General features: G+C 34.4%; 1 protein-coding gene across 2 annotated transcripts in view; it reads right to left on the bottom strand.

Moving 5' to 3' along the window:
• LOC100578579 overlaps positions 1 to 21,016 on the bottom strand; it is a 151,832-nt gene that overhangs the window by 109,677 nt on the left and 21,139 nt on the right. The window lies entirely within an intron of this gene.

The following is a 21,016-nucleotide window of genomic DNA, read 5'->3' as shown; positions in this document are numbered from 1 at the left end:
CGAATCGATACGTCGAATGATATCGTCGCGGCGTTAAGGGTTTTGCACGAAGATCCGCGGAACTTCGTAAAGTTCGAAGGATTAATTGACGGGATTGTTTTACGATTATCCATTTGGTCTTAGAAATCGAAGGAGGAAGAATACGAATTCTATTTCAACAATTTATGGGAACAGCAACTGTTTGAATGGTCGAATGAAATTTTCAATCTTGGAAAAATTTAAATTTTTAACTTTCTCTTGTTTAATTGTTCCTGAATATTATTAAATCTATGGAAGATAATAAGCGTGAAAAAGAAAAATTAATGCAAGAGTTAAAAGATGATCTCAAAAGTTATGTTACGAAAGGAAATTAAAGTTTGTTCAAGATGATGTCACGTGTTCCAAGGATACGTTAGATTTATAATTTAATTCCATTGATTTGAGATTCGTTGGATCGATAATGAAATGTCACTGAGCTGTAGCAAATGTCGCATCGTGAATCATTCATGAGCGAGAATAGAATCATTGGATATTTTAACAATTTATCTTAATTTATCCTTGAGTATTATAGATCAATATTTTCCAGCGAAATATCATCTATAAATAATTTTAAAATTGGAAAAAATATATAAAACAAAAATTTCATTCTAGACTCACGAGAATCCATTATTCGAAATCTTTTCAAAAATTTTCTACAATAATAATCATAAAACGTGACAATAATATATCAGAAAAATAAAAAATTCGGAACAACGATCTATGGTCAAAAAAAGAGGGAAGGAAAAGAGAAGAAAATATATCAAAAAACAGCAAATACGAAATCAAAATTTAAAAACTGTCCCAATCTCGATGGAAAATAAAAAGAAACGTACGACACACCCTGAAATCTGAATATTGGAAAATAGGAACCGTGGGTTTGCCTCCACTTATCGCAATATGCATTTTTTTCTTTTTTCTTCTTCTTTTTTTTTCCCTCCTCCTCCTGCACCCTTCCTTTTTACAGGTACACGCCGTATGGAAATCGAGCTTTGTGCCCGTCGTTATTGACGAATTCGGCAAGTGTACGAGCAACAATGGCGCAACACGAAATTGGAAATTGGGCATTGGGAACCCCGTCGAGTGCATCACAAACTTGTGCAATTTCGTTATGGGGATGAAATTTCCGGGGAAGTCGTTAAGCCACTTAATTCCAAATCGATAAAAGTCAATCAAAAGTAATTATTCGATTGATCTTGTATAAAATTAATCTGTCTCATATTCGATGTAATTATCTAATAACGATTTTAATAAATTTGTCTGTGGCTGGGATTAAGAAACACAAGCGAGAAAAAAAAGGAAGGAAGGAAAGAGTGGAGTGCATGTAAAAAAATCCATCGATGATTGCGCGATGAAAAATTTTATGTTGTTATTGTTCGATTATACGAATCGTTATTAACGTTCGTTTAATTGTTGATTCGATATTGCACGTGATAGGTATGATGAAATAGAAATTGTAAAAAAAAAAAAAAAGGAAAAAGTTTTAGCCAGTTAAAGCTTGGCTAAAAACAAAATACTTGAAAATCGCTCTCTAAAAAGCGACGATTCGATAGTAACTTTTACTCTTACTCAACGATTTTCTCAAAACATCACAAAGTGTGACAAATAATTTTGAAATAAGGTGAAAAGTATGGACTTGATGATCATTTTACGAAAGGTGTATTAATAAAAATAGAAATTCGAATTTTCTTATTAAAATTATATAAATTTGAAACTCGATGGGTATCGAGTCACGATAAATTTTCTTAATTATTTAAGTTTCCATTTTACAGAATCGTGCAAAGGTTCGATCGATAGAGTTTTAATTGGAGCGTTGTATACAGGAGTTAATGAATCGTGAACCGTATCTCTCCGTAATTAGTGAACTTGGATTTTCATGGAAAATACTTCGACGATTATTATTAATCATCATCGAATCGCTCGATCAAATTATTCCTATATATATATATTTTTACACTCTGGCCGATTTCGAACTATTTTCGTACGATCCAACGAAAAAAATTTCTCCTCCTTCGACGAGAACGTACAAAACCAGACGTAACGACCTTGCTTTCCACCACAAGTTTCGTTAGCGTCAGCGGGAACGGGAGATAAAAATTCCGACTACGTAAGATTTCTGATATCGGAATTCTTACTTCCGGCCTCGGCTTCTCGCGTAACTTTCAATATCCTTTAAACCCCGAACACGGGGGCTTTATTTGAATTCCTAAACAGTAGGATCCAAGAGAAATATCCAAAAGGTATGGAGGAGCAACGGTACCTGCTCGAAATCGAAACGAAAATCTGGTAAAAAGTTCCTCCCTCTTCGTGCGATCAAAAGATAAAAAAAGGTGAAATAAAGAAGGGAAGGGATGAATCGCGCGCGAAAAAACTATGCGGTTTGGAATTAGAGCGGACGCGGGAATCGATCGACGAGAGGGGAGGACGAGGAGGAAACGACAAGAGATCCGCGTGCACGCGGAATTCCAAATTTTCCTGACAGTTTCGTGGACATATGACGAAACCGCGGTACCAACGGCGAAATTAAATGCACGGATGAACGAACGGCGGAACAGGAAGTTTGACTGTCGAGTTTGAAGACGGTCTGATGGGCATTTGGCAAAGTCTAATTAAACAAAGCGGGTGGCGTATGATGAAAAAAAAAAAAAAAACCTTTGAGCCGGGAAATTTTTTTCCTTCTCTTTTCCTTTCTTTTTTTCTTTCACTCGCGAATCATCAGACGTTCGTATAACACGTTTTTTCGAGAAATAATAATTTTGTTTTTCTATCCAGATATTTGTTGTTTCAAAGAGGTGTATTTATGTACAAGTACGAATCGTAAAGGATTTCATCAGTGTTACTTTTTACTTAAAAGTGTTTGATTATAATTTTTAGTAAATGAGGTGAATTATGAAAGAGATAATTGAAGGAAAAAATATATAAAAAATTCCTTCAAATTTGGATGGTAATAATGGAGGGTTAATAAACAAAGTTGATTAATTAAAAAAAAAAAAAAAAAAGAATACGCATTGAAACTCGTGGAAAATTAATTTCATTCCTTTCTCAAAATTTCCCAACGATAATTTGTAAAAGGTACAATGAGCCCAATTAAAACTTTGGTACGAGTTTTTTCCATCGTTCGAAAAATATTTAGTTTTCTTTCTTTTCTTTTTCTTTCCTTGGAAGATATCTGGGTTTATATCGATAACATAAAGCTGGAAGAAATTTATGGAAATTGTTCAACACTTAACACGTTCGTGTTATTGATTGAGATCTCGTCTAATGCTCACTGGTCGGACACAAGATTAAGATGGAACCTCGTATGTAGGTTATATTGTAATCTATGTAACATCTATTCCTGTACACAACGTTCTGATACTGATTCTGATATTGATATCGTGACATTAATATAATACCGTGTATCAACAGGCTATCTCGTCATTTGCATTTGTATTTATATTTATACGACGAAATTGTGGGAAATTTACTCTTTTATATTGGAAAGTTTTCAAGATTCCATCTAAACGTGAGAATACTCGTAATTAGTATCTTAATGATATTTTTACATTATTATAATTATATATTATATTTGTTACATCATATTTGAAATTTTTAACGAAAGAATAGAGAAGAGAAACATGAGAAATTATTATAAATTCTGCCTTCGTTTCTCTTTTAAGTTTATACAAAATTGTAATTGTTACTCTCTGCTTCATAAATAATTATTACGTTTCATTTTTCCTTTTTTCTTTTTTTTTAGAAAATCTATGCATCGGAATTTAATTAATACGGAAAGCAAGGAATTAAAGCAACACATAGATATCGCCATATGGAAGAACAAAAGTAAAAGAGAATTCTAGTTAGATCTACCGTTCTACACTTCTTAAATTACTTCCCCCCGTTATTAATAATTCTAAACGCTCGAGCAATATTTTCCCCTCTTTTGCAAAATTGCCCAGATAAAATTTTCCAACACGGTTCAAGAGATATTTACAAAAGTATCGATCGAAACTTCAAACTTCAACCCCCTTATCTCTTCCTTTTCACGTATAAATCGTCGAACAAACCCGAAAAATCGACCATTAAATTTCCTTTTGAGAGCGAGGAAGCGCTTCAATCGTCGAGTGGCAAAAAAAAAGAAAAAGAAAAAGAAAAAAAAGAATAAAAAAATATATCCAAGTTTTAGAGGGCTTTAGAGAAAATTTTCGCGATATTTACACCGAGGCTATCAAATATTTTCCACGACGAGGCCGATGTTTAATCGAATAGCAAGCCTGTCGAGGCCATAAATCAGCCGTAAACGTGTACAACGTGTTAAACGTCTGTCATTGGCTGGCTCTCCTAGCTTTCGACCAGAAGGAAGTCGAGCACGTTCGCCATTGTAGCCGTTGCCGCCGTTTCCGGTATTCCACCTGCGGCATCTCGATACGGTTCGACGTGTGTTTGGCTTCAAGCTCGCTTTAGCATACGCCAAGGAAACACGTACGCGTTTCTCTGGCGAGAGAAAATGCGAACTTGGACGATGGAATCGATGTACAGGACGATTCAAAAATACGAGTCTTAGGGGAGCGAATAGTTCTTCGAGGAAGAGACTGGAAGGTGAATGGAATCGTGATTGCTTGTTCTCTCGGATAGCTTCTCGATAAGTTTGTAAAAATAGTGTATTGATCGAAAAGTTGTTCATCATCAGACGAAGTCACACACATATATATATATATAGCGATAAAGTGATTGAAAGAAAGAGAAAAATCCTTCTTCTCCTATCCTCTCAAGTTCCAAGTTGTCCACGATAAAATATTTTCGTATATATTTTTGTTGCACAAATAAATTAAATCGTATTTCGTTTTCATGTCGACATGAAAATGATACAAATGAATAAAAATTTGCAGGAAGATTTACGAGCTCGAAACTAATCGTTTTTATATTATTACGTAGAATTATTCGAGGCATTTGATATAAATTTCTGAACCAACCTGGTACATCCGATTTTCAACCGAGGCAGGTTGAACAATAAGCTGCAACATTGGGCTTCCATTGAACTCGGATATTTCACCGGGAGCAAGGATTCTACGCGATTTATACATATATACGTCCTCTTCTCTTTTGCTCCACTTTTGTATTTCTCCTTCGGCAAATTGGTTTTTCGGTGGAATCCTTCTTCTTCCACTGATTTAAATGTCGAGGGGCGCGGTTACGCAAGCATTGTGATAGGGGATTTTGTTGCCGTGGCGTTGTTGTTTGTCGAATTCGTCGTCGATATTTTTCTATTGCATCCTTCGACGGAATCTTCCAAGTGTACGTGAACAAGATATTGTGCACTCGAGCATTTCTTGTGTTACTTTGTGTGCGTGCATGTATACAATATTATTCCATGCATAATTCTATATATAAAGGAGGATTGAAATGCACGTGTGAAAATTTGCGATTTTATGATTTCTATTTTGCCGCGGAATAATTTATGAGTTTGCCCTTCTTTTTTTTATTAGAGAAACGATTTATTTTAATATATTCCGATAATTTCGTATGAAGAAGTGAAATTGAGATTATATATTGTGAATATTCGCGATACTCGAAATTATATAAAAATTACGAATATTTTTATCGATAAGATAAATATTTCGAGTCGATCGTTTGAAAAATATTTAGGGAAAAGATTCATTTCATTTGCAATATAAATTTTTCTTCCCTCGATTCATTTTCAATTAATTTGAAGAAACTAACTCTTTTTACTCTATTGAGATTTTCTTCGAATTTGTTTAACGTTTATGTTAATAGTGTCACACTGGAACGTGTGAAACGCTCAATTTTTTCCTCGATGAGAATGGAGGAGCGCGAAATATTACGCTCGATTAATCATAGTGCAATGTGTCGTTAGTTTCGTTCTCGAATAAAGCGAGCCGATGAACGTTAGCTAAGTGAAAATTTCTAGAATCTATGGTGACTAGTACATCGCCTGTTTTATCGAAATTTCAATCGAAAAATGATAATATCTGGAACAACGTGCGGGAATATATTGTACGATATTCATAAATCAACGCCGATACTTGATTTTCTTTCTTTAGTTCGCGATGCCTTCTTTCTAATTATTTTTGATTTATCGATAATTCTTTAACGCAGTTTCGTACATTTTTCAATAAATGAAATTATTTGAGGGGATGTAAAAATTAGTTTCTTCAAATTGAAAATGAATCGAGGGAAGAAAAATTGATATCATCTATGAAATGACTGTTGCTCATCTTTTCTCTAAATATTTTTCAAACGATTATTCAAATCGACACCAACACTATTCTATATTATTTATTTCTCAAAGCAACAACAAACGAGGCGAGGCGAAAAATTAAAAATAAAAAAATTTCGTAAGCAAATTAATTATCTTATTATCCATGGAAAAAGGTTATTTTACGAATAATTAACACACTGATAAAAATAATCGACGGAAAAACCAAAAAAAAAAAAGAAAAATAAATGGAGAGGGCTACAATGATAAATTACAACGATATTAAAAATACGTCAAAGCAACATTCCATTCGTTTCTCAGGCAAACTAAAATACACGGTCGTGGGGCCGGACAAGCTTTACCATGTAAATCCTTTGCTGGCCACGGGGCTCGTTCGTATGAAAGCAAAAATCGAAGCTGCTTACTGCATGCGCCACCGAGTTGTTGGCTAGTTTTACACCTGTGCAAACTTATTCAGTCGACGAGAGAAAGAGAGAGAGAGGAGAGAAAAAAGGAGAGGCACAGGAGGTGGTAAATTATTTGCAATTTGAATGAAAATTACAATACTCGACATAATTTTTCGCGCGTGCATTTATGCATCTCTGTGTTTCCATAGAATTATTACGTGTATTTATTTTAATTTGAAGCTTAAGCTAATTATTTGGCGAGCGTGCAACGTTCGACGTCACGATTGTTAAATAATAAATTCTAACTATTCAGAAATAATTTTATAAGATTTCGATCTTGGATCTTAATTTTCATTAAACATCACATATAAATTTCCATTAAAAAAAAAATATTCCTCCCTTTTAATATTTTCCACGAATCTGTATATAATGATCCAATATAAATATGACGCGTTTAAAAAATAAAAAAAAAGAAAAAATAAATTCTCGTAAATTTCAAACGTAAGGAAATATTAATAACCGGAATAATGGAACGAACGAATTCCTATTCCCATCGCCACGGAAATACCAAATGTATCCCGTAGTTTCATATCAATTTTCCCCCATTCACTTCTCGAATCGAATCCCTATCTCCATTCGAAGTTGAATTTTTACGACTTCTGGTTCGCGTAATCAAAATCGATTGGCTCGGTGTGTGTCACTCTAAAAAATAGAACGACCGATACGTCATCGATGAGGAGAAACTGTTTGTTCGTTGAAAAAGTATAAGCATCGCGACTGGATGCGCACATATGTATATATATAAATACACAAGGCTTGCCTTGTATTCGAAATAAATACTTTAGACGAACGATCTTTTTCAACATCGAATTTCACGAAAGGGAAAGAAGAGAAGAAGCGTAGGTATGATACGCTTATACGTTGAAAAAAGGAACTTAAACGACAATGAAAGGATAGGGTTGAACGTGATATCTGCACCGTTTACAAAGCAAACTAGAACGTGCACGTGTTATCGCACCACGCATAGAGAGAACGAAAACAAAAACGATGAATATGCGCACGAGAATTCATTTGGTGGACAGGTGGGCTTGCGAAGCTTACGTAACTAATTAATGAATTCTGCGGAATTTTTAACACTTTCGCGCTCGAGGAATGATCTTTTTTTTTTTTAAAATTACGTTTAAAAAGTTTATGCGTTAATGAGATTATTGCGTCCACAAAGGGATATAGTGAAAAAGGATTTTACTTGTTTTTGTTCTCTAATTTTGTGAAAAAGTGGTGCCAAAAAATTTTCGTTTCTGAAATCATTTACGTATAAAGTTATTAACGCGTAAAAATTTTTGAAAAACGAAGGAAGTCTCTGTGCAGTGAGCAACGGCAAGCCTGCAAGTCGAGCATGGAAAAGGCTATTTCAGTAGTACTTCCTATAAAGGGTGTACACAACTGTACATTACTCGAGTACGAGAATGGCTATACCTCTGGCAAGAAAGTCAAATATGGTACATCTTTATACCAATTTATCTTTTATTCTCCTTATATTCTCTATCTACCATACAAGTGAATCCTACATTTTTTTTTTTAGTATATCTTACTGTGTGTATCTAACAAAAATAAGAACATTGTAAAATAATTCTTTAATCTGTAATCATTTACAAAGTTACTTGTTAATTTAATTCCATACAGTGATGACAATTTCTACTGCTCTTATTAAATAACGGAGGCAACAATCATGAACAATTAAAAATGCACGTTTGTTAAAATTCATCAATTTCGCAAATTGCTAATTAACTTGATAAATTCTAACAACAATATCGATAAAAATTAATTTAATTAAAAAATAAGAAAAATAAACTTTCCAATACCAATTTCACTTGTCTGCTCGAAAAAAAAGAAAATGCTCGATTTGTAAAATTAAATAATACCTTTCATTCTAATATGCCCTTCGAGATAATAACTAAGATACTTTAAACTACTATAACTTTCGCCGAAGCACTTTGCATATAACAGTATCGACGAAACGAATTAAGGTTAACGGCAAGGCAGCTTTATTCTAAAGTGCGTTGCGTGTGCATCGCGTCAATGTAGGTTTATGCTTCCTGAAAACCTGTTCGGGTACACACTGCCGACCGTTGAAAACGTTGGAAGCGCTCACCTATCGTGATTTATACTCCGCATAAACTATGCCATTCTAACTTGGTCCCATTTGTTACTTGGCCCTAGGAAAAAATTCGACCGACTGCTCGAAACGAGAAGAGAAATGGATCTCCCCTCCCCAATGAAATGTCGTTCTATAACACGACGTGGGAGGGAGTACATTTCACTTATGTTTCTATTTTATGCCATTATCTTTATGATTCCTTTGTTTTTTTCTTATAAAGGAGCAAGATTTCTTTTTTTCAAATCCTTCTTCGATTTAATTTCATATCGAATCCAACACGCTTCGATTCGTTCTAATCGTCCCAAAGCTTCTATGAAACGAAGCTTCGATCTATTCTGATCCGCTTCTAAAAACCTTTCGACGCTTCAACTCGCCCTGATTTGAAACCTCAGTTTACCTCAACGTGTTCCAATATCCTTTTGGCGCGTCCCAATCGCTCGCTCTGACTTCGAAACATCTCGAAAACTGATTAATTACCGATCAACAACTCGAAATCTCGTGAGTAAATAGCAGAGTGTCTCCGATTTTTCTTCGAAACGTATCGTACACACGGTTTTATACAGCTCCCTCCTCTTTCTCTGCTCTCTTCTGGAGAGCAAGGCGATACGAAAAGCGTTGAAAAGCAAAAGGGTGGGAACGATGTTTATCCGTTCGCTCGCCGTATCCTTACGCGTGCTGCTCACGACGAGGAGGAAGCGAGGAGGCCGAAGATGGCGAGCGTTACGCTCGTTTGCTACGCGATCCAGCACGTACACGAGCGACTCTCCAAGATTGCACGTATGCCGCCACGTATCGGCCATTGTAATCAGCTATCGCATTCCTCGTTGAGCGTGTGCTTGTGCGTTCGAAGATTTCGATACGCGGGCCCCGCGGGATGAATGAACGTAAGCGCCGAGTTGAAACCGTGATAGTGTTTTTAAGGTTGGCTAATTGGAGGGGAAACGCGACGTTAAGGCAATGTTTGCCGAGGTTGCTTGTTGTTGGGTTAGGGGATTGAATCGGTTTTTCTTAAGTAATCTAAAGTTTAACATTTTGAAAAAGTTGTAATGTTCTTTGTAGAAAGGATTGTTGAAATGAAAATTTTTATCGATTTTATTTATTTTAATTAACGTGACTTTTGTTGAATGTGATGATTTGGGATTCTTTGATCGATCATTTGTCATGACGAAGACGAATAGTTTTGTTCTTTATTTGATTATTTTTATAAAGGAAAAGTTGATGTCGTTGTTAAAAGAGTGAATGGAGAATTGAAATGTTCATAATAACGATCCTTTTAATTCGCCCGGGAAAAAAGGGGGTGCAATTATTTCTCGATTATCCATCATTTTTATGTAAATTATAAAGTCGACCATTTTCGAATCCTTTTGAAATATTTTAAAACTGTTTAAAATTATATCTTTCCAATTTGTATGCTCGAAATTATTATCACATATAATAAAACCAACAGTTTGATAACGAACTTTAAATTAAAGTTGTATTTCACGCAGAAAGTTATTATAGATTTAAATGGTGAATCGATTAAAATTTTTTTCTACCAATAATTGATTCCCATGACATATATATACACGTATATATGAATTTGCAGAAAAAGCAGAAATTTAAAACTCGTTTGCTAATTCATTAGAGAGTTAATATTCACAATGATAACAGAGCTCTTGTCGGAACGAGAGCTCGTTATCAAATGGATTAACACACTTTGTTAACAAGATTCATTGCTTGCGAACAATTTGCATATTTTTCACGAATATATATATACGTTATAGACAAAAGACAATTAAGATAATTATTTAGAAAGGAAGAATAAAGAAAATCAATCAAATCCTCCTTCGAGAATCGATACCAATTATTGAGAATAAATATTCTTCGAAACTTCTGCAAACTTTTACAAATCTCGACTTTAAACTTGTATTAAAATTTAAAGGATACACGAGAATTTCAACGAGAATGGTAATATCAATACAAGATACCGAGAAACGCGGAGATTTAAAACAAAGATGTTGCACGAATGGAATATAAAATGATATTCAGGCAAACAAAATTACGCAAAAGATAATATTTGTTTAATTAATGTCAACCAGATATTTCCTGGAAATCTTTTTAACGAGACTACAATGGACCTAACCTAGACGTTTTAAAGAATAATGGATACTTATACCATCACTGTAAGAATAATTTTTATCTACTCATATGTATTGCTTTCTCTTAAACTTTGAATGAGAGAATTTTTCAAAAACTCTGATTAAATCGCTAAACGATGACTAACAAGGTTTTAACTTTAAGAATTTTGATTTTCGAAGACGAATTAATGATGGTTGTCCAAGCATCGATGCCAGGATCAAAAGTGGTAAATTTTCGTGAAATTAGAAAACATTCTCGCGTGTAAGTATACACGCTTATTTCAACGTATTGTGTAACCACGATTTCACGGAAGTTTATTGCGCAATGCAGCTCAACGTGTATCAGGGGTTCCGCTTGTTCGCTTTAAGCTCGGCTTAGCTTTTGTATCGGATACAATTCCAGGGAGAAATATAATTCGTGAGTCAGAACATTGCAGCGTGGATAATAAAAAGCGTGGAAAGCTGTGAAGGTTAAAATGAATTACATAGAAATATATATATATATATATATAATATTATTTGGTAAAGTATATCTAATATCGTAATTACAGAAATTAAAAGATACAAGTAGATATAAATTATTAATATATTATTTCATTAGCAATGCAATGGTATTTTTTAAAAAAATTTGGAGATGGAAGATGTGTGTGAAACGAATATCTTTCGTGGAAATTTCTATTCCGTGTAATATATAAATATTACTTATTTAAATATTCTTCTGTTTGCTTTCTCCCTTTGTTCCAATATGTCGAACACGGTAAGCTGAATACATTACATTTCCAATAGTGACACTAATTTCCACGAAGCCCGCAGCTATCATAATAAATCGTTACAAGTCATGAAAAGTAGGCGTAAACGAATTTCAAAGAAAACAGGTGTTTAAGGAGAGGAAGCAACAAATGCTTCACTAACAACGCGGAACACATTTGCATGCAAACGTCCATTCGCAGCTCTCTTCATTTTCCTGTTCTTAAATGGAACAGCTAGAAAATTTCTTTAAAAACTCACATTTTTCGCTCACATTTTCCTCAGGCACGGATAAAAAAAATAATAATAATACTTCCTTGCGATTAACTCATTGCGATAAAATTTCCACAAGTTTGTTTCCACGATTGAAGATTTTAAAAAAATTTAAGAAATATTATCTCGGAATTGCAACATTTATCCCAAGGTTTAATCCAATTTCCTCAAAATTCCCACAATCCATACAAAATTGCTCCTGTGACCCAAATAAACGTAGAAAAATTTTGAGAAAGGAAGAAACGATTCTCGACGTTGCTACGTTCAAATTACGCGCCATAAATAGAAAGAGCGTTAAAGCACGAGACAAGGAAAGCATTATAATAATAAAATTATCCCAGTTTCAATGTCAATCGATGACAGTGAAAGACGCTTGTAACATAGGTGAAGAAACACGTTAAGAGCCGCATGCTAATCGAACTAGCAACACACTAGATAAAAATTACTCGTCACGATGATGTAAGCTCAGATGTCAAGGTTAGGTTCGTTATAACCAAAGCCAATGCGGTTTACGCTACCTATTAACCGTCCACCTACCGTGAAACGTGATTACACCATGCTATAAAATACGCTTAATCCATTCGTCGAGTTTCCAATTTTCCTTTGCTTCTTGTTTTTTCACATTCTACTTGTTACATAATTAAAAAAAAAAAAAAAAATAACAGGAGAGAAGAGGAGAGTAATAATTACTAAACTTTTATGCAATATATTTTTTTCATATTACGTATTTTACATAAATAACGTAAATATATATATATATATATTCTTTTTCCCGATATTAATTTTATTTCTCCGATGATTGAATAAATTTAATTCCATATGTCCGGAATATAAAACTGGTTATTACGTAATATAAAGTTGAAACATTTAAACTTGTTTCAAGTGGGGGAAAAAATCAACTAATAATTATAAACAGAATTAAAAGAGTCGTTTCAATTAACTCGGGAAACTCGTTTTCGATTTCTTTCGAAATTCTATCGAAACATGATTCCGCCTCGTTATTATTCGCGTTTAGAGAAATATTTAAATGCGCGTATCGATTGAATTAGTAATCATCGTGCGAGTGCGCGAGCGTGTTGGATAGTTGCGTGAATTAATCTCGACGGTATATGAAATTAAATTGAAAATTCGCTTTGGGGGAGGAATCGGCGCTAACGAGTAGCTAGAAAATCCGGAAAAATTTGTCGATTATTATATAGAAACTTGTTTGCGTAATTTTCCTCGTATAATGTATCTTCTTCTGTTGGAGTAATAGAATTATATACGCGAGCTTCCATATTTTTTCCAAATAAAGTAATTATCATTGTAATTGTAATTTAACGTAAAATTTTGCAATGTATGCAATTTTATATACACGAATTCGTGTATATTCAGAAAAGAAAAAAAAATTGGATGAAAATTATTGCAATTAGATCAGAACCTTAACGTTCCGCATCCGCATCTTTGTTCTACGCTTGAATAATAAAGCTTAAGTACCGAACGAAATTTTTCATGTAAAAACTTCGCGAGAAGAGTCTGTCAGAAATTTTTAACTTTCCTCCTATTCCGACTATTTTACACACTATGTTTCTCCTCTCATCTTTTTCATCGTTACGTGTAAGTAAACAGGCATAATGTAGAGGAGAGAGGAAAAAACGACAGAGCGAAAAGTTATCTTCATCGATTCATAATCGTATTGTTTCGTAACAATTTGATCGACAAATTCGTTTAGAAAATCGTGTAATTTTTATTTTCGTTCGTTGGAAATTCATTTTACAATTTTTTTAAACAAATTAATGGGAAATGCAAGAATTGAAGTTCTCAATTCTTTGCTCTTTGATCGAGATAAATTATTTTAAATGAGGATGTATTTTTGAACGATTCAGGGAGCTTAAATATTCAAAAATATCTCATTATACGTTTATTGATTCAATAAATATTTCATTCGAAATTCGAGAATCCATCGAACGAGCGCACATTTGTTTCTTTTAAGTTTTAGAAATATCAAAATGAAATAAAATTTTCAAATTAAACTTGAAGAATAATGATCCATTGTATTCTGATTCTTTTTTTGATTTTATTTTTAAAAATTATCAAGATTCTTATCAAACTTCAAATTATTTTAATGCTCCACAAACATCGCATTTGGAACGCTGAAATTTTTTTCGAACCAAATTACAGAGAGACAAAGGGAGAGGTGATAACGATTGAAAACGTTTTCTACGTATCGTTAATAATCATTTAATTTTTCGACGCGTAAACTGCAAGCGTTTGGGCATGCAAATAACACAAATAACGGTGAATATACACATTTCCGTGTTCGGTCGAACGATTCAGTTAAAGCGTACAAGTACAACCAGTTATTCCGTGCATTGATTACCATGTAAAATGCAAGTCAGTGTAAACCGCAATCAATCAGGCGTCACCTTGCGCCCTGTTTTCGAATCAGCCCCCTCATGAATTGCGTTAAACCGAATCCTCTCCGCGAGCCCTCCTCCTCTCATCGAAAATCCCCCCACCTCGAGTGTCTCCGTGCCGGCGACCGAAGATTTCAGAGCGAATCGTGTCAATGTTTTGCATTTTAATTCTCCCCCCCCCCTCGGATCGATAGCCCCTCGTTCCGATCCGGCTAATTTTATTCGAATTACTCGACTAATTTTCGCTTCGGTTTAAATTTTAACCGAAGCCGCACAGGTTAAAATTCTTTTAAATGTGTGTGAACGAGCCAACAGGTGAATTTTGCGTACCGTTTAATTGCCATCACGTGTTCCAGATGGGTTCCCCCTGATACGTTTGTAAAGACCTTGGCCGTTGGTGGTACATTAACGTGTTCGTTTCTTCGTGTTAATTTCTTTTTAATTCTTTCTTTCTTTCTTTCTTTTAAAGTAAATAATAATAAAAAAATTTATTTATCGAACGGATAACCGATGTGATATAAATGAAACGATAAAGTTAGAATTTTTTAGGATGGTAATTTTCCAAATGCGTGCAAACTCCGAGAACGTGGAATAAAATCTCGAATTCTGTTCCTACGATCGACTAAAAGCTAAACAATCCGTAATCCGTTTTATCCGCTATTTATTCTCGATTAAATAATCACGGGAGGAGTGTTCAATGGATCTCGCTCCATCTTTGCTCTTCTGACCCGTCGATTTTAAAAAAGTTCGCCGTTTCTTCTGGTAAACAGGTCCTCGCCTGGATTCTTATTGCACGGATTTATCCTGTCTCGCTTAGGAGAAACGTTCGATCCCATCACGCACGACAGAATTCACCGAATTGTTTACCGAACGAAAAAAACAGGGTTAGAAGAGATTCGAATCTAGGTCACCCTCTATATTTCAATCCCTTGCCACCATTTCGCTCCGCATCGCGCTCCTCATTTCTCTCGCACCGCTCTCTCTCTCTCTCTCTCTCTCTATTTTTCTTTCTCTGTTTTTTCTTCTTTCGAGAGAGTAGACTTGCTTTCTCCGCGAGTAAAAAAAGTACTCACGCGAGCAAAAGCTATTCTCGAAAAAAGAGCAGAGTAAAAGACATTTTTCGGATATTCGGAGTAAAATTGCTCTTGAAAAGTAGCTTCTTTATCTCTATCCGTCTCTCTCTCTCTCTCTCTCTCTCTCTCTCTCTCTCTCTCTCTCTGTTTCTCTAATCCGTTCTGGGAAACGGAGGTTTTTAAATTCAACGATAATGATGCGTTTGGAAAAATTTCAAGAAAGAGAAATTGGAATATTCAAACGCAAATTTTCACGCGTTTCCTCTCTCGGTTCCACCGATTCGGAATGAATTATCGTTGCTGGAAAAAAAAAAAAAAGAAGAAAAAAAAAAATTTCCACTGACGCAATCCCGATGAGTTCCTTCGAGATGTATGCAAAAGCGTACATGTATGCAGATTCTTTTAAAATAAAAAGGTGAGGAGGTTAAGGATGCTAAGTTGAATTGCTATTGTTTGTAGATACGATTACCATTTGTAAGACGAATTTGTCGCGAGGAGAGAGACAACCTTGTGGCTTGGGTTATTAAAATAATTGATATAATTGGGAGGAGGGGGGGAGGTCTTTGAGTTAATAATGGATGAATTATCGTTTGTATTGTTTAAGAAATTTTTCCACGTTCATCAATGGTTTAATTATTTAAACCACTTTTTTTTTGCGAATTGGAAACACAAAATAATTATAATATTTGGAATCTTTAAATTGTGAATTGTCGAAGATCGTAAAAACATTTCCATTCGAGTTCGCTATTGAAATTTGCAATAAAACGCGCAAGGCAGTGGAATGACTGTGAAACATGTGAATAATGACACGATGTATTCGATGCATCATCGAATATGATTTTTCATGCAACTTGATGATATGAAATTACGGCTTGGAACTGAAATGTAGTGCTGGCCATAATAATATTTCAATATCACATGAAATCTTCATCGTCATTTATTTTTTCTTTTCTTTCTTTTTTTCTTTCTTTCTTTTTTTTTGTACGTTATCTAATGCTATTCGATGTTTCATGCAAGTAATACATTCTTGCAAGAAACACGTACAATATAGAACAGAAGTTCAGAATCGAATATTGAAGTGAAATAAATAAGAGAAATCTTTCTTTTTTTTTTTTAAAAATACGCATTCGAAGATTTATCGAGTATCGTTCGATCGAGAAAATCTTTTTTCAATCAAACTCGATTCGCTTACTTTGATTTGAATTTCGAACGTAAACACAATTTATTTACGATCCTACGATAGCGTTAATACAACGGTAATTTCGTTAATTGATTAAACAAACGAGGCAACTTTACGCCACAAAGCATTCCAAACGCAGTACTCCTTCTATTCGTGTATCCTCACTTCTCTCAGAGATCTTTCTCTCCCGAAGTATCGAAAATTTATCCAACGCGATCGATTTTCATTAAGTCAATCATTTCGTGCACCAAAAGATACGATGAAAAATTACCATTTAATGCCCCATTCTTTTTTTATATCCGGAATCGTAAACCTTTCCTTTGTAAAAAACTCGGTACAGTAACGTTTGACTATTGAGCAAAAAGAGTAATAAAAGAGAGTGCAATAAAAGAGTGCAAGAAAAGAGAAGGAAAAGGAAGGCAAGGAGACAAGAGGCAAAGAAAGACGCGACATTCGGTTAAAAAAAAAGAAAAAAAAAACGGGATCGAGTTTACGTTTATTATAAAGGAAAAGAAAGAAGCCTATAAAAGTTTGTACGCGGCTTATCTTCTCGCTACATTTGAACGAGCCAAGTTTCTCTCGCATCGAATATTTTCCCACGCGGTTCGAGAATTTGGATAACACGAATAAAGAAGTATTACGAGTGTAAGTTGTACAAAGTAGGTACATATGTTTCTAGGTATCGTTGTCGATGAGAAAAATTTGTACGATGTCGATAAAATTTGGGAAAACGATAAAGGATTTTCCTTCGAAAAGTTCTGTTACGTATTACGAGTAATAGTTACATTTAACGGCTCTTATTTTTAATAATTTATGTAAAAAAAAAAAATGTGGAAACACCGGTTAATTGGGGATTCCTCGGGTAATTTCAAGCAACATTTTCCTTTGCAAAAACTTTCGTTACGACTTTCTTAATGAGTTATTAACAAAAAACACCGGCCAATCACAGAGCGCGTAGACCAGTCGAGCCGTGACGGTAGCGTTGGGTATGAGCTGACGATCGAACATGAACAAATCCGAGAAACGTATGTCGAAGAAAGAATACGATTGATGAGTAAATTAATCAATTGTTATAAGTCGAATTTCATTCAAGTAAAATTATTTAAAATTGTAGTATAAAAAAACGAATATAAAATTATTCTAACAAATGAACGATAAATTATATGTATATATATTTGGAAAGAGAAGAGAGTGATAAAAATGAACCACATGCCATAATACTATTTAATTAAAGTCCACGTGATTGGCCAGAATTAATAATTCGTTAACAAAAATTTTTGCAAAGAAAAATTCGTTCGCTTGAAATTGCCTCAGGAATTTTCAGTTAATCGGTGCTTCCATATTTTTGGGACAATCTGTACGTATCGATATGCACCGGTATACCCAATGGGAGTCTTTAAATTTCGATGGCATGCAAATATTTTCCAATACAATGAGAAATAACTTTGGGGAGGAAGGAAGGGAGAGGGCAAATAGTATGCAATTCCACGCGATAAAATTTTGTGGAAATTGTAACCATATTTTCTTGTTTATCGTTTTATCGGATTATTTATACGCTAATTTTTTCTAACAAATAAAAGATATAACTTTTTTTCGCGTATATAAATAGAGATATATATAGAGATTTGGATTAATAAATATATCAATTTCATGAGAAGAGAAATTTCATTGAAAGTGTTGCATTCGTTAATTCATTGATACGTCTAACGTTATGTATAGATTCTGTAACAAGATTGTTAAAAAAAAAAAAAATCGATCGAAAAAGTTATCGACCCGTAAAACTTATAAACGATACAAGGCATATCAATCAACTTTTTCATTCATTCCCCTCAGGTTTGAAAAAAAAACCTTGCACCGCGCTTGCATCAATCACGCGCATATGTTATAGTAAAGTAAAGCGCAACTACTGGATTTCTTCTCTCCGGAATTTTTGCAGGAATAATTTTGCAGAGAGGATGCTCATTACCATAACCTATTATTTAAAACACTTTTTACGCTTACTCGTGGCGTGGATACTTCAAATTTCACCGAATATAAACTTTTTCAAACGTGACAAGCCGCTTCGCCTTTCGTATGCTAATTCGTATAAATAGCGGATCCATTGTTCGAAAAATCGTTGCAAGAAACACGCGAAAAACGCGTTGTGTAAAATCTTGGAAATCCTCGAGATTAATGTAGCAAATAGAATAGTTTCACGTCCGAACTGTGTCATCCGGTCTTGTTATCCGCGAAACTTGGTCTCGTTTTAACGATCGTGAACCCGTATTCTGATTATCGGTCGTTACTTCCACTCCACTGTTATATACGCGTTTACGTCTGCGACAGACATGTAAGGTCGACGGGGGGAAAAAAAATTATCTCCTTCTCTACTATTTCAATTATCAAACTTCCACTACTACTACTACTTCAATTCAATGTAACATAAGCGTTTCTGTTTTTTTTTAAATTGATATCTCTCGATATCAGATTTGATTTTAGATTAATTGAAAGAAGAAGAATTATATTATCGATGATAATAGATTTCGTAAGAATTTTAAACGAAACATCGTGCCATTAAATAAATGAATAATTTTATTCATATCCATGTATTCTATATCCTATCCAAATTATTCTATTTCCAGGACAATATTAAATTAAATATACTCTCTATCTTCGTTACACCAAAAACCGAATCGCATCACTTTCCTCAACGATATTTTTTAGATCCTCAAAGACTACCAAACTACTCGAGCTCCCTATTAAAATTCAATCAAGAAGACCATTTTCCCCATAAGTTGCCGAACAATCGCGACTGCTCCATTACCAACTTTAATAACGGTCTTAAAACGTCCAAACGTTTCTCTAACCGAATCACAGTGACATCTTCCCTCCACCAAGGCTAACTTTCCATTTCCTCGAAACCGTCGTTTCTATCGTTCTGATTCTATCTCTCGAGTGGCTCTCGAGGAACACGTCGATCCGGGCCGCATCGGCGCGGACGCGAGGAGGCGCGGTTAATTTAAGACGATCGAGAGACATCCGCGGAATTCTCAAGCGAAACGCTCGATTTGTCCGCCCGTGTATTCCTATCCTACGTGTCACGAGCCTGTACATACGTATAACCGATCGGTGGTGACAGAGAGAGAGAGAAGAAATGAGAGATAGCGATAGAAATAGGGATAGAGACGAAAGAGAGGAATAGGGATAAAGATAGAGAGATGAAAGAGAGCGAGATATAGAGAGAGATGAGAAAGAGGGAGAGAGAGAATGCGTCGTAATCTAAGAATAGAGAGGTATAGGATCGGCCGTGTTCACTCGAGAGGTGATTTCGATTCGAATTTTCGCCATTCATTCGAGTCGTATCGAGAACTATTAGAGGCGAAATAGGAAGCCTTCGATGGAATCGTGAGAATCGGGGATGAGGATTATCTGGGGGCTGTTCGCTCCTTGCTGCCGATTTCACGCGCGAGTGTTAAGACGGATTTAAAGGGTGGCGAGGAGAAATCGGTTTCGAGGATTCTCCGATCGAGCCGCGTTTAACGTTTAATACGTGCGATTTGACCGAGACCGAGAGAGATCGCTTTTCGTTCGATGATTTTCTAAGAGAAGGAGAGAATTTTCTAAGGAAATGGAATGTTTCCGGTTTCGATTATCGAGTACGGATTCCTGATAAAGATTGAGAAATTTTTTTTAAGAGCGAAAACTCGATACGAGGGTTCATTTTAATTGTAATTAAATTTAATTATAATTATTTCAGTATCGAAGATTCACGTTCATTACGAACTTTATATTATTTATATTATTTTGATTATTAGTAATTGTTTGGATTTCATTAAATTTTGTTTAAAAATAAAGTAAGGAATGTAAATTATTAGAAAAGAAAATTCTTGAATTCAAAGATTTAGAAACGATTGTTTCGGAAAAGAGTTCGAAAAAAAAAAGGAAAAATATAGAAATAATAAAAATTTTTGTGAACACGTTTATTCCTTTCCGAATGAAAATAAAATTGTATCATGATCGTTTCATTCTAAGTATTTTAAATCGAGTTCTCGACATTTATCTTTGTTGGCTGGCCATTAAAGAGAGAAAACGATTTAAGGAAATCCGGTGCACAGAAAATTACAAAAATCGATCGTTGTTCGAGCATTAGAAGACGTAAAATGAGGTTATTTTGTAAAGAAACGCTATTTCAAATATGCATATGCGTTTAAAAATACTATGTATCGATAAATATAAAATATAATACTTTGTAAACTACTGCACTAAATATGATAAGTTTGAAAAAAATAATTAATATCCTATGTATGACTAATATTAGAATTTTGTGTAATAAATCCTATGTATTTCTCGTAAATACCAGAGAATATTTATACGATTGAAATAAACTGTTCGTTAATAATAACAATTTGAGATTAATCATATTAGTTTATTTCATAGTGAATGCTTGACCTTCTGATGTTATCTCGAACAAAATA

This window comes from Apis mellifera, linkage group LG4 (genome assembly GCF_003254395.2).
Source record: "Apis mellifera strain DH4 linkage group LG4, Amel_HAv3.1, whole genome shotgun sequence".
NCBI classification, from domain to species: domain Eukaryota; kingdom Metazoa; phylum Arthropoda; class Insecta; order Hymenoptera; family Apidae; genus Apis; species Apis mellifera.
Note: the sequence above shows the minus strand (reverse complement) of the source record. Positions and strands in the feature narration are given on the sequence as shown.